This window comes from Notamacropus eugenii, chromosome 4 (genome assembly GCF_028372415.1).
Source record: "Notamacropus eugenii isolate mMacEug1 chromosome 4, mMacEug1.pri_v2, whole genome shotgun sequence".
In the NCBI taxonomy this organism is placed as follows: domain Eukaryota; kingdom Metazoa; phylum Chordata; class Mammalia; order Diprotodontia; family Macropodidae; genus Notamacropus; species Notamacropus eugenii.
In genome coordinates, this window is record NC_092875.1 from 265,586,788 (window position 1) to 265,601,572 (window position 14,785).

Sequence of the window (14,785 nt, forward strand, 5' to 3'; positions counted from 1 at the left end):
ACATTTAAGGCCCACTATAATTTAACTCCATCCTGCATTTCCTCTAATGATTATCTCTAGTTTAGCTTGTGCATATGTGTATCTTATTTGCACATAGTTATTTGCATGTTGTCTTTCCTTCTAGACTAAGCTCCTTGAGAGCAGGGATATTCTTTTGCCTTTTTTAATATCTTGAATACTTAACATATTGCCTGGCACATAAATATTAATTGAGTACCCTCCAATCCTCATTCCACATAATTGATTCTCATGAATTCTATATTTCAGTCACATTGGATTAATATTTTCTATGCAAATTCCATCTTCCACCTCTTGTCTCTCCACATTTACTGAAGCATCCCTACATTTCTGCAGGATACTACTTCTGCAATATTCTGTCTCTGAAGACTTGGTCATGATGAGCTACAATTCAGGTACCTTCCATAAAAGGGATTGTTAAAACGGATTGTAGCTCTCCTACTGCTGAAAAAGACATAGTCTAGGGAAAGATTCACAGAAGTCTACTAAAAATGTAGCTGTCATTTATTATATAATACAGATTCATCATCATTCAGTGCTTTGTGTGGTTTGGAGAACTTAGCTTGGCACAAAAGACTTGCTCAGGTGACATAAAAAAACAAGGAAACTTGTTCTTAGGCAATAGACAAAGACATTCCAGAAGTCCTGACCCTTGAGGTGGCCATTTAGAAGTAAAAGAATCAGTTCACATCCTAGGTTCAGCATTTACTACTTTGGGTGAGCTGCTTGCATCATTAGTAGCCTTAGTTGTTTTCATCTATACATTGAAGGAGTTAGGTTGTTGTTTGTTGTCCAGTCACTTTTTATTCATGTCTAACTCTCTGTAACCCCACTTGGGCTTTTCTTGCTAAGATCTTGGCCAGGCTCACAGAATTACTAAGTGACTGAAATCAGATTTGAACTCAGGAAGATCAGTCTTCCTAACTCCAGGTCTAGCACTCATTCTACTGTGTCACCACTTAGTGGCCCACATGACTATAATTTCATTTATAAGGAGCAGCTAGGCAGTTCAGTGAATGAAGTGCTGGGCCTGGAGTCAGAAAACCCTGATTTCAAAACTGCCTTAGACACTTACTAGCTGCATAATTCTAGGTAAATCAGCTAACTTTTGTCAGTCTTAATTTCATCATTTATAAAATGGAGATAGCAATATTACTTATTGCTTATGGTTGTAGTAAAAATAAAGTGAGCTAATATTTATAAAGTTTCTTAAAGAACTACAAAAGTACTAGCTACTCTTCTTATAGATGACTTTCTTGGGGTAAATGCCTAATAGTGGGATCTCTCTAAGTCAAATGGTATAGACATTGCAGTCACTTCATCTGCATAATTCCAAAGTGTTTTACAAAACGATTGTACTAATTTAAAGCTCCACCTACAATATGCTACTGGGTCTATCTTCCACACACCTTTCCAATATTAGCTATCACCATTTTTGTCATCATTGTCACTTTGCAGGATATGAGTCAAATCTAAAGCATGTTTTGATACTCCTTTCTTTTATTGCTAGTGACTTAGAGAATTACACAGTTTTCTTAGTTTTTACTTATTTAATTTGCAAATTTAGAAAATGCCAATTAATCATATAAACTTAGGTTATAAACTATAAAAATCACAAAATTTACAACAATGCTGTGAGGTAGATGATACAGAATGGGTCATAGAGTGTAGGGCCAGAGTAGCTGTTAGAGATTATATAATCTAAACTAGCTTTTTCACCTATGAGGAAAGAGACATTCAGGAAAGTTGTCACTTTTTTAAGACCATATACGTAGTAAGGAGAAGAGTCAGGATTTCATTTCAGATCCTGTGAGCTTTTCATGTAACATGATACCCCCTCAGGATTTTGCAGATGAGGAGATAAATTTTGTCTTTTTTTTCACTTTCCTAATCTACTAGTCACTCAAACTTGTTTCCAAAAGAAAATAAGATTAGTTTGGCATGATATTCTAATGACACCACACTGGTTCCTCATTATCATAGCTTCCCTATTTTGGGGGTAACAAACCATAGATTTAATAATCTGTTATGTCATTTTGCCCAGAATTGGTGTCAAGTTTACATATCTATGCTTTCCAAGACTCAATTATTTTCTCCATTTAGTAAATTGCAACATTTGCCCTCCTTAATAGCGTCCAGATTCATACATACATGCATATGTTGATATGCATATGATATATGCATATGTTATGGAAAATACATATCATCTGTTTTACATTATGTTAATGGAACATATAACAACATATTACAGATATGTCATACATATTTTATATGCACTCACATTCTAGGATATGAATTCTATCGTAGGATAAAATCCACTAATACCATTGTTAAAATATGCTAAGAAAATATGCACTCTACTTAATATTTCACTTGGTTTTGCATAAGAAAAAGAAATTATCTAAAAGAGGTGCATATGGTAGTTATATAACAATCTGTCATCATTATAATAAACTGTAAGGGATTTTATGATTAGAATTTCTACTTTTAATCATTTATTATGACATTTTAAGTCTACTGGAGATAGAAAAGTTTTCTACACAAAAGACAATCAGCAGCAGTGTTTTAGAGGGGGAGTTCATTATGACAGTCAGTGAATATTTCAACAAGTGGATAAGATGGGAGTAAAAGAATATTGACCCAGAAGCCAAAAGATCTGAGTCTGCCATGTACTACATTTAAGACTTTGAGGAAGATTTTTTAATCTCTCTTAAGCCCCAGTTAACTCAAACATAGAGTGGGTATGCCAACACTCACCTCATAGATTTTTATAGGAATCAAATGAAATCGCATATATCAAGATAATTAGAGTAGGGGTGGATTTAAGTGGCATATATGAGAAGGGAATTAAGATTTTTCTCATTGCTACAACAAAATAAATGAATAAGGAATGTTTATTTATAACTTTATTTTCATGTAAATGAGTTAAAGAAACAAATTCTAAAGTATTCATCCCATGAAGTATTATCCATACCAAATGATGATGGTAGCAAATCGATGATTTCTGAATAATGAACTGTCTTAAAATAAAATACAGTCTAATTATTAAAGTCACATCTATCTGGGCTCAATAATAGGTCAAAGAAACACCTGAGTTCTGAAACTGTTACCCAATCATTTATGAATGGGAAGTCTCAGGCAAGAAGGGCTCTTATTTAGTTCTATAGTAAGGCAGCAAATGGACTGTCAAATCCTGGCAGCCAGACACAGCATGATCTGCCTACTCAGTATTTGCCAAAGGAACACAATCATATCCATTCAGATATACTATCTTAATAAAATTCAGAAATTTATGACAAAAGTGGTGTTTGTTTCTTGACATGAATCTTCTTTTATGAGACAAGAGGCTTTTTCACTCAGCCCCCATGGTCAGTAAATGAGTGTGCCTTTGAGGAATTCAAGAATGTCTCTTTTTTCTCTCCTAGTCTCTTCACTTATTCTTTCTACACTCCATTACCTTAGCTGTATTTAAAGCATGTGAAAAAATTCAATAAATTCAATATTTAAAAAAATTCGAAAAGGCGCTGTGGTATTACAGACACATCAGTCCCAAACATCTAATCAATTCAATAAATGCCAGGCCTAGAGGCCTGAGGGCTACCCGAGTCTTCTTACCTCTATCCTGAGGTCTTCGGTTGGCCAAACCAGATGCTCATATGAGAGAAAGGACGTTCCAGAGTCGCACAAGGGTTGAGCTTTATTTCAGGGTCTAGTTACAAGTGCAGGGAAATTCTTCCTTAGGAGGGAAAGAGAAAGATCTCCCAAGGAGGCAAAGATCTTACAATAAGAGATTGGAAGTAGAAGTATAAGCGGGGAGAGAGGGGGAGGGGAGAGAGGGGGAGGGGAGAGAGGAGAGAGGAAAAGCAGAGCCTTGTTGTCCTGTCCGCTCCGCGCCCCTCCGCCCAAGAGAGCTTTCAGGCTTTCCTGATCCTACCTAAACTCTCCAGCAGCATAGTTTGCATCTGAATACCGTGCTGTTAGACAACAATAGTGTGCCCAGATCCGGGACTATCTCGAGGGCTGGGAGAGCTCTCTCCCATCACGTTTCTCACGGGAAGAGGCGGAAATACACAAGATAGCTCGGTTCACCTCGATTCCCAGCCGTTTTCCTGGGGGGGCCTCGTGAGAACTCTAAGATTTAGAAGTTCCCACCTTTACCCGCCCGAGACTGTCCACATGGAATTGAGCTTCCAACCCTAGCAAATAAAAATAAATGATTCAAAATATCTCTGGAGTTGACTTACCAAGATTCATTTTTCAATAAGTTCCATTTGCAAAATATAGACGTAGCTGCTAGTCTGTCCATCTCCCTATATTATCCTCCTTATGGGTCTCTCTATTTCATTATATCTTTCTACAGCTAGCTTTGATACCTCAGATAATGATAGCCAAAAAGGAGAGAGAGAGAGAAGAAAGAGAGAGAGAGAGAAAGAGAGATCTATTACATATACAGATACACATAAAATAAACATATGTGTCTGAAAGTTTACACATGTATATATATACATGAAACATGTGTATACATATATATATTCATACATGAATACTCACACATATATGCTTGTATGTATACCCATCTCTCCTCTGTCTCCTCCCTCTCTGTTTCTCTCTCTCAATCTCTCTGTCTCCTTATCCCTGTCTCTGTCTATATCTCTCTATCTTTATTGACATCCATGTCTATCTTTATTCCACATTTTATTGAATGCCTCAATATCAACAAGTTCTCCAGAGGGAAATGGATGAACCCATTTCTTGTTAGTTGACATTTATTAAATTTCCAAGGACACATGAAATATTATATAAGAATTATTTTGGAATGATAAAGGATAAAGGACAGGATTGATCAGCAGTGGGGATAGTTGGGATAGGCAGTAATAATATGAAATAAAATCATTTTCCAGCATTTTGGGGAGTAAATCCATTTAATTTAATTAATTTATTTGTTTTCAATTTTTAACTATCACCTCCATAACTTTTAAATTGTCTCTCCCTCTCTCTTCCTTCCCTCCCTAAGATGGCATGTAATCTTATATGGGTTCTACAAATAACTTCTTAATAAACACATTTTCACATTAACCATGTTGCATAGAAGAATTAAAATGAATGGAAGAAATCATGAGAAAAAAACAAAACATAATACAAGAGAAAATAGTCTGCTTAATTCTGTGTTCCGATTCCATATTTCGTTCTCTGGATGTAGATAGAATTTTGCCTCAAGAGTCCTTTGGGAATATTTTAGGTCCTTACATTGTTGTGAAGGCCTTAGTCTATCAGAAACACTCCTAGCACAACCTAGCTGTTACTGTATATAGCGTTCTCCTGGTTCTGCTCATTTCATTTCTCATCACTTCATATAGATCTTTTCAGGTTTTTCTGAGGTCTACCTGTTCATCTTTTTTTACAGCACAACAGTATTCCATTGCGTTCATAATCACAACTTGTGGAGCAATTTCCCAATTGATGGAAAACCCCTTGATTTTCAGTTCTTGGCCATCACAAAAAGCACTGCTATAAATATTTTAGTACATGTGGGACCTTTCCCCATTTTTATGATCTCTTTGGTATACAGCCCTAGGGGCAATATTCTTGGGTCAAAGGGTATGTAGATTTTTGTAGCCTTTTGAGCATAGTTTCAAATTGCTCTCTACAATGGTTGAATCTGCTCACAACTCCAATAACAATGAATTAGTATTCCAATTCCCCTACATCTTCTCCAGCATTTATCACCTTCCTGTTTTGTCATGTTAGCCAATCTCATAGGTAGGATGTGGTACCAGTTCTTTTGATTTGCATCTCTCTGATAGGTGATTTAGAGCATTTTTTCATGAATATAGATAGCTTTAGTTTCTTCCTTTGAAAATTTCCTGTTCATATCCTTTGACATTTATCAATTGTGCAATAACTTGTAGCCTTGTAAATTTGATAAGAATTCACTGTTTGATAAAAACTGCTAGGGAAAACTGAATAACAGTTTCACAGAAACTGGGCATAGACCAATGCCTGACACTGTACACAAGAATAAAGGCCAAATAGCTACATGGTCCAGACAAAAATGACTGATAGTATAAACAAATTAGGGGACCAAAGGATAGTATATTGGTCAGATTTATGGAAAATGGAGAAATTTATGACAAAGCAAGAGATAGAGAACCTTATGAATTGCAAAATTTGGGGATAAGTTTGATTACATTAAATTAAAATGTTTTTGCACAAACAAACCTAATGCAACCAAGATTAGCAGGGAAACAGAAATTTGGGAAGAATTTTTGCAACTAGTGTCTACAATAAAAGTCTTATTTCTAGAATATGTAGAAAATTGGAAATATATAGAGAACTGGGAAGTTAAATAAACTTCCTATAAAATTACATGTAAAGGAATAGATTTAATTTTTATATCAAAGTTATATGAAGTCAGTGTGAAGGTGTAACCCAATAAGCTACACTGAATGAGAAAACAGTAGAGGGTTGGAGCCAAGATGGTGGGGTAGAAGGATGGACCTGCTATAGCTCTACACCCAAAGCTCATAAAATACTTGTAAAAATGACTTTAAACAAATTCTAGAGCAGCAGAAGCCACAAAACAACAGAGTGAAGGAGATTTCCAGCCCAAGATAGACTGGAAGACTGATAGGAAAGGTCTATCGCACTGGGCTCAGAGCTGAGTGCAGCGCAGTGACACATGTGATGTTGCAGGGACAGGACCAGAGCAGGCTTCAGGGTGCGGAATCGTTGGCAGCTTCTCTGGTTCCCAGATTTCTCAACCCATACCCACCAAAGGCAGCTTCAAAGGTCAGTGCAAAAGCTCTTTCATCTGAGTGAGAATGGAATGAAATCTGGTCTTGGCCACAGAGCAGCAGTGGTCTCTGAGGCAGCAGCATCCATTTTTGGAGGCCTGGACCCAAAGACCCTGGAGAAATTGAGCTGCCAATCTGGGTTTCAGGCCTGAGTGGCCATCCTGGGGTGAGGAGGAGTCCTGGTGTGGTGGAGTGTTGGAGGTTTTGGAGAGGATCCTGGGCAGAAAACTTTGTGATTGCTCCCAGACCAGAGCACAACCCAAAAGAGGAGTAAACTCCTCTTCTTTGATTGTGCCACCATGGAGGAACTGAGAATTTACAGGTCCCTAGGGTATACCTTCCACTTGACAAAGGACTCAAAAGTCAAGTAACTAGCTGTGAAAATGACCCAAAAGGGGGGAAATTAGACTATAGAAGGTTACTTTCTTGGTGAATAGGTATTTTCCTCCACCCTTTAGGATGAGGAAGAACAAAGCATACCATCAGAGGAAGCCATAAAAGTCAAGGCTTCTACATCCAAAACCTCCAAAATATATATGCAATGGTCTCAGGCCAAGGAAGAGCTGAAAAACGATTGTGAAAATCAAATAAGAGAGACAGATGAAAATTGGGAAGAGATATGACAGTGATGCAAGAAAATCATGAAAAGAGAAAACAGTAGAAATGGTTTCTGGTATTGATTATATAATTAGTTACCTGGTTACTTCAGGAAAATTACTTATCCCCTCAACTTTGATTATAGCTTCAGAGAATTGAAGGATTTGAACTAAATAGAAAATTTCAAGATTAAAGGTAAAACTATGTCATTAGAAGGTGAAGCCAAGGTGACAGAGTAGAGGAAGCAACCCAGCCAAACTCTCCTGAAATTCACTTTCAAAAATTTTTCAAATAATTTGTCAGATAAAATTCTGGAGAATTATAGCCTACAAAAAGTAAGGGTGAAACATTTTTTCACCCCGGAACAACTTGGGAGGTTGGCAGGAAAGGTCTGGTACACAACAGTGAGTATCAGCCTGAAGTACATACAGCAGCAAAACCAGCAGTCAGCTTTAGAGACAACTATGGCATAACAGCAACAATCCCAGGAACTCTAAGTCCAGAGATAATAAACAGACTGGACAACTGGTCAAAAAGTGACTGTAAGGGATACTGAGCTGGCACTCAGCATAGGAGTGGGTGCTGTTAAATAAATCTCTTGTCTATATTCAGTTTTAAGTCACAGTTCAGGGTGAGAGAGGAGCGTTTGTCATCAGTTACTAGGTGGTATGGACACTAGGGCTGAAGGAACACTAGTGTTTTTGAATGCAGGGACCATTCTTGGATAAAAACTACAGCACAGATCACACCACTTTGGAAGCTCCAAAAACTTTCAGACCCCCAAAACTATCTTTGGAAACAACAATACAAAAAAGCTTTGGATAATGCCTCCCTACTATTTAATTAATTAAATTAATACTTCTAATGATATTCCTACCTAAGAGTATTGAACACAGGAAAACTTTAGCACAAAGTTTAAAGTCAAGAAATATGCCAGAAAATGAATAAACAACAGAAAATATTTCTGACCATAAAAAGCTACTATCATGGCAGAGAAAAGACACAAATTTAAAAAAGACAGCAACAAAAAATAGCTTTAGTCAATTTTAATCATTCTGTTTAACTTTTATGATTTCAAAGCATTCAGGAGATTTTATTAGCAACTTCATTTTCAATTTTACATTGGCAACAAAGCACATTCCTGGCTATGTGTAAGGAAGAAAAAAAATGAGAGGCACAATGCTTTAGTTTATATCTGCAAAAAAGAGGAGAGTTCTCATAGAAGTGTTCCTAAATCAATCCCAGAAGGTGTTAAAACAACCTTTCAAGTACATGATGAGGGAAATGAAAGAAATGGAAAAGTGGCTAAGTTTGTGGGTAAAGGAGGTCACCCCTGTCCTTTCCCTGCTGGCAAGGTTCCAAAAATCTGGTGAGAAGAGAGCCGTCATGGGCAGTACCAGACTTAGCGGGGCCAAGTCCCATGGGGCAGAATTTCTGAGCTCTTATGGGGGCCAGTATCTCATTCTGTTGTGTGAGGGAATAGTTCAATCATGAATCCAAAAGGGAGATTAGAGATGGCAGGTCTCCTCTTTCCCTTTTTGATGTGGAGTTTTTCTACCATGATTTCCCCTGCCTCTGTTAATCTCCTTTTGGGATGTTTCTCCACTTCTCTGGATCTTAAGGGTTTCATGATTGCTATGCTAGGAAAAGTGCATATTAACAGAATTAATTTCTTATTAAAAATGTATGCAGAAAAGTGTTCTTTTCAGCAATCTATTGAAGGATTAGTGTTTGATTCTCATGGAAATTTGTCCTTCCATTTTCCATATGTTCAATGCATCAACGTTGGTACATTTTTATTTTCTTCCCATTTACTAGGAACTTTACTCCTGTAAAAGTTAAGGATTGAATGTATAAATGGAGCCTCAAAGAACAAAACACAAATTGGACACAAAAACAAAAAGAATTCCTGGCAGAGTTAAAGAAAGAGATAAAAATGGAGAGGAAAAAAATGGGGGAAAGAAAAGAGAGTGAGACAAGAAAATCATGAAAAAAAGAATCAATATCTTGGTAAAGAAGGAAGAGAATACTGAAGAAAATAAACCTTAAAAAATAGAGTAGCCCAAAAGGTTAAAAGGCACAAAGCAGAATTGACCAAATAGAAAAAAAAATGTATAAAAATTTACTATAAAAAATAATTCCTCAAAAATTAGAATTGGGCAACTGAGACATCAAGAAACAATAAAATAAACAGAATGAAAAGGGTATAAGAAAATGTGAAATATATTACTGGAGAAACTGTACTGACTATTGCTGACTAGAAAAGATATCCAAGAGAGATCATTTAAGAATTATTGGTCTACTTGGAAGCCATGAATATAAAAAAAAGCTACAAATAAACTTTCAAGATAATATCAAAGAAAACTGCCCTAGTATTCTAGAACCAGAAAGTAAAATTGCAATTGAAAGAATTCACCAATCACCTCCTGAAAGATGTCTCAAAATGAAAAGTATAATAAATTTCAGAGCTCCCAAGTCAGTGAGAAAAAAAAATTACATACAACCAGAAAGAAACCAAAAACAAGAAATTCAAATATCATAAAGCCACAGTAAGGATAGCACAAGACTTAGCAATTTTTACATTAAAAGAATAGAGGTCTCAGAATATGATATTCTGGAGGGCAAAGGAGCTAGAATACAATAAACCCAGTAAAACTGAAAATAATATTTCAAGAGAAAAATAGGCTTTCAATGAGACAGACAAATTTCATGCATTCTTGATAAAAAGATCAGAACTGAATAAATATATAGTCTATCAAATGTAAGACTCAAGAGAAGCATAAAAATTAAACAGGAAAGAATAATCATGAGGGATTCAATAAAGTTATGCTGTTTACATTCTTATATGAAAAAGATTTTACTTGGAACTCCTAAAGACTTTATCATTATTTTGTGTGTTCTTCCTTCATTGCTGAAGAAGACTATGCCATCAGAGAAATAATGACAGGCCTTACACTTTACTCTAAGTGAGGGAGGTCTGTGCAGGTCACCAGCCTCACTTCTCCTCCAGAGCTATCTGAATCTAGTGACCAAATATTCATCAGGATGACTAGAGATGACCCAGAATGAGGCAACTGAGGTTAAGTGACTTGCCCAAGGTCATGCAGCTAATGAGTGTCAGGTGTCTGAGGTGAGATTTGAACTCAGGTCCTCCTGACTCCTGCACTGGTGCTCTATCCACTGCACCACTTATATGCCCTATCACTATTAGGGCAATTGGAAGGAGTATACAATGACTAGGGGCATGGGAGTGAGTTGACTAGGATGGAATATCTAAAATTTAAGAGATGAAAGAGAGGAATACACTGGGACAAGGGAGAAGGAAGAGATAGAAAGGAATAAATACTTTCTCATAAAAAAGTTGCAAAAGGGCTTCTAGATTGGAGTGGAAGATGGATGATGGGAGGGGAAATGCTTGAACTTGATTTTCATAGGAATTGACTCAAAGCAAACAGGAGGGGAATCCCATAGAGTAATGGTGAGGCTGATAGAAGGGAGGGTGGATTGGGGGAAGTGATAGAAGCAAAACACTTTTGAGGGAGGACAGGTTGAAATAAGAGAGTACCATAAATGGAGGAGATGATAGCATGAAGGAAATACACAGTAGCCACAACTGGGGGGAAATTACAAATTTCTTAGATAAAGTCATTATTTGTCAAATTTTACAGAAAACTGAGTGAGATTTAGAAGAATACAAGTTTTATTCAATTGATAAGTGGTCAAAGGATATAAGCAGGGAGTTTTCAGGTGAAGAAATTAAAGTTATCTATAGTCATATAAAGCACTCTAAATCACTAGTGATTAGAGAAATGCAAATTAAAACATTTCTGGGGTACCAACATATGACTAATAAATTAATCAATAGTGGACAAAAGAAAAATGGAAAATGGTAGGGGGGATGAGGGGAAAATGAGGAACTAATATATCATTGGTGGACTTGTGAACTCATCCAATCATTCTGGATAATAATTTATAACTTTGCCCAGGGCTACAAAATGGTGCATACCCTTTTAGTCAGAACTGCAACTATTAGGTCGATACCCCAAAGAGATAAAAAACTAAAAGGAAAAGAGACATACATGTAGATAAATATTTATAGCAGTAATTTTTGTGGTGACAAAGAATTGGAAATTGAAGGGATTTCCATCAATTGCAGAATGGCTGAAAAAGTTGTGGTATATGATTGTAATGGAATATTATTGTGCTTAAAGAAATGACAAGCAAGATGTTTGCAAAAAAATCTGCAAAGACATGAACTTACACAAAGTGAAATGAACAGAATCAGAAGAATATTCTACACAGTGTGAACAATATCGTATGATAATCAACTGTGAACGACAGGTATTTTCATCAATACAATGATCAAAAACAATTCCAAAGAACTTGGGATGAAAAATTTTATCTACCTCCAGAGAAATAACTGATGGAATATAAATGCAGAACAAAACATACTTTAAAACTTTTTCTTTGCTTGTTTTTAGTTATTTTTGGATCTGCATTTTCTTTCACAACACAACTATTGTGAAAATATGCTCTGCTTAACTGCACATATATGACTTATCTTAAATTCTTTTCTCTCTCAATGAGGGAATCAGGAGGGAAAGAATTTAGAACTCAAAAAATATTTAAATGTTAAAAATTGGCAGAAAATAAAATATTTTTAAAAATGTAAGAAGGGCAAGTTCTGTATCTGGAACCCAACCCTGCTGAAGATCTTAGATAAAATCATATGATCCAAGCTTGCATTTAAAATTTCATAAATCTATGTCTATCTTTAAGATTATAAAAAGAAATAGCATTCAACAAATATTTGAAGCCCTACCATGTTTTAAATTTAGAGGATCATTTGGAAGACTCCTGCAATAAAATATATGATCAAAGAGAAGAAATGATTATTTGATTTCAATGGTATATGGAATTTCTTCATGGGGAAACTACTTGTACCAAAGCAAGATAATTTATCAGTAATTTATCATCTTTGGAAGTTACTTCGAGGACAACAAAAGATTAAATGACTTTCTCAGGGACACATGGCCAGCCAATATGTGAATGAGTGTATGTCAGTAATGAAATTTAAATCCAGTTCTTCAATAATAATAATAATAATAATAACTAGCATTTGCCTAGCACTTTAGCATTTACTAAGTACTTTATATAAGTTATCTCATCAGGTCTTCTAAAACCATCTTTCTCTGTACTATACAAAGGTGCTTTCACACAAAGGAAGACTTTGGTTAAGGATTTCTATGGGATTTTTGAAAAATTAAGACATAGTCTTCCATGATATTAAGAATTATGAAAGAAAAGAATAGCTTCAGTCCTTATCACTTAGGTCATGATATTATCCCTTTGTTCAAAAAGGGTGGTAAGTTCACCTAAAGAAGCCATGATAATAAAGAAAAGTGACTTTCTCAATACATAACAGGTTGATGATGAACAATATACTTGCATATATTTGATTTTATATATTATCAAGTCCAAAAAAATTACAAAAGGAAAGAAATTTGTAAGAGGAAAAGAATATTTAAAATATCTATTAATATATGTTGACAGATTCTTTGAAAGGAAAAAATAACTATTTCCAATTTAATTTTTATTTACCTCCCCAACTCACTCCTATGCTTCCTGATCTTGCTCAGACTATTTTTTTTTTATCAGTTTTTGGCCCATTAACATCCCAAGGGGGTGCTACTTTTACTATAGTCCTTCTTATCTTCATTAAGAAGACAAGAGGCAAGAAATCAGTAAGTCAAATGACACAGTAATTAAAAATCAACATATGTTTGTGTCGGATTTGACAAAAATAGACGACTAATTCCTTCATGTTCCATGAGTGATTGAGGGTGGAAAGAGGGAAGGAAGGACCCGAGGGGACAGGTTTTGAAATATGTATCAGGAGCATGAGAGAGTCCTAAACCTACTTTCAAAGTACATCATTATGAAATCAAGTGCAAGTCACTTAGCTGTTGAGTGTCCCTGTTACCTCATATAGAAAACGGGGATAATGATGCTGAACATTTTTACAAAGATGTTAAGTGTCATTACTAATGAAAATACAGGTATTAGGTCTTACAAAGTGCTAGAGATGGAACTAGATTATATGTTGGTTCTTCTTTTAAATAATGGCAAAAACATGACTGAGACAATTCTTTTTACAGAATAGCTAAATATAATAACAGTACCTATTCTGTCATGGAAAAATAATGCATTAAGTTGGTCCAGAAATAAACATACTGCAAGTTTCAAAGGGGATATTATTATTTCACCATTTGGGTGAACTTGCCTTTTTGAATAGTATATTAGCCTTCTCTATCCTTTATAAAAGAATATAATTAGATTATCTCAGGTCATCCGTTTAGCCAAAATGAGAGTCAAAGTGGGTGAGATTTTAAAGCTTGAGCAGGCCTTCAAAATAACATAGCCTCAAATGTCCATCAGATATATTAATTATTTTACAGGATTTAATTAATGTATAACCTACTAATTCCCATGTTGGTCTTTACTTATGCTGGAACCTTTGTTAATGTAGCTTTGTCTCATCACACCTCAGCTATTACCTTGCTATCACTAGCACCTTTATATCTATCTATTTTGTCCTGAAGGGACTAAAATCCTGCAAATCCCTCCAACTAACCTTTCCTATTTTTCTATCAATCTATTGTAGTACATAAGGGCCTAGCATGCTATGATCCATGAGTCACAAAGGGTCAGATACAACTGAATAACAACATTATCCCCATCATCTTTAAGCCACATGTTTCTAATCTGTCTCACATAATAATAGAAAAATGGGGACAGGGAGTCAAAATAATGATAGAAGACGAAGTCATTACAACAAGGAACTACAGAAAGCATAGTTTTAAGAAAGCTGTACTTTCAAATTTTTTGAGAAAAGATAGAAACTATGAAATTTATCACCACATGCTGCAAAAATTTAGCACACACAACAGGTAGACAGATAGAATTAAATGGCCATAATTATCCACTAGAAGCTTATTATTATTTATAAATTAACAAGCTACAAATTTCCATACTGGAAATAAAAAATAAAATTGTCTTTGGTAACAACAAATAAACTGTACAGGAACAAACACATTATAGAAAATAAAATTGTCACCTTCAATTATCCAGACATAAGACTGACCTACAAAATTTTAAGAATATTTTTAACAAACGTCACCACATCAAACATTCACAACATTTATACCTTCTACAACAAATCAAACTATAGAGACTTAGCAAAATAAATCAAAACTTGTAAGGAAAAAGGAAACACATAAGACAATAGGATTGTGGGATTATAAATTTAGAGCTCAAAAGACTTTAGAGGAAATCTATTTTGCAGTTGAGCAAATTAAAGGCCATGACAATTTGTT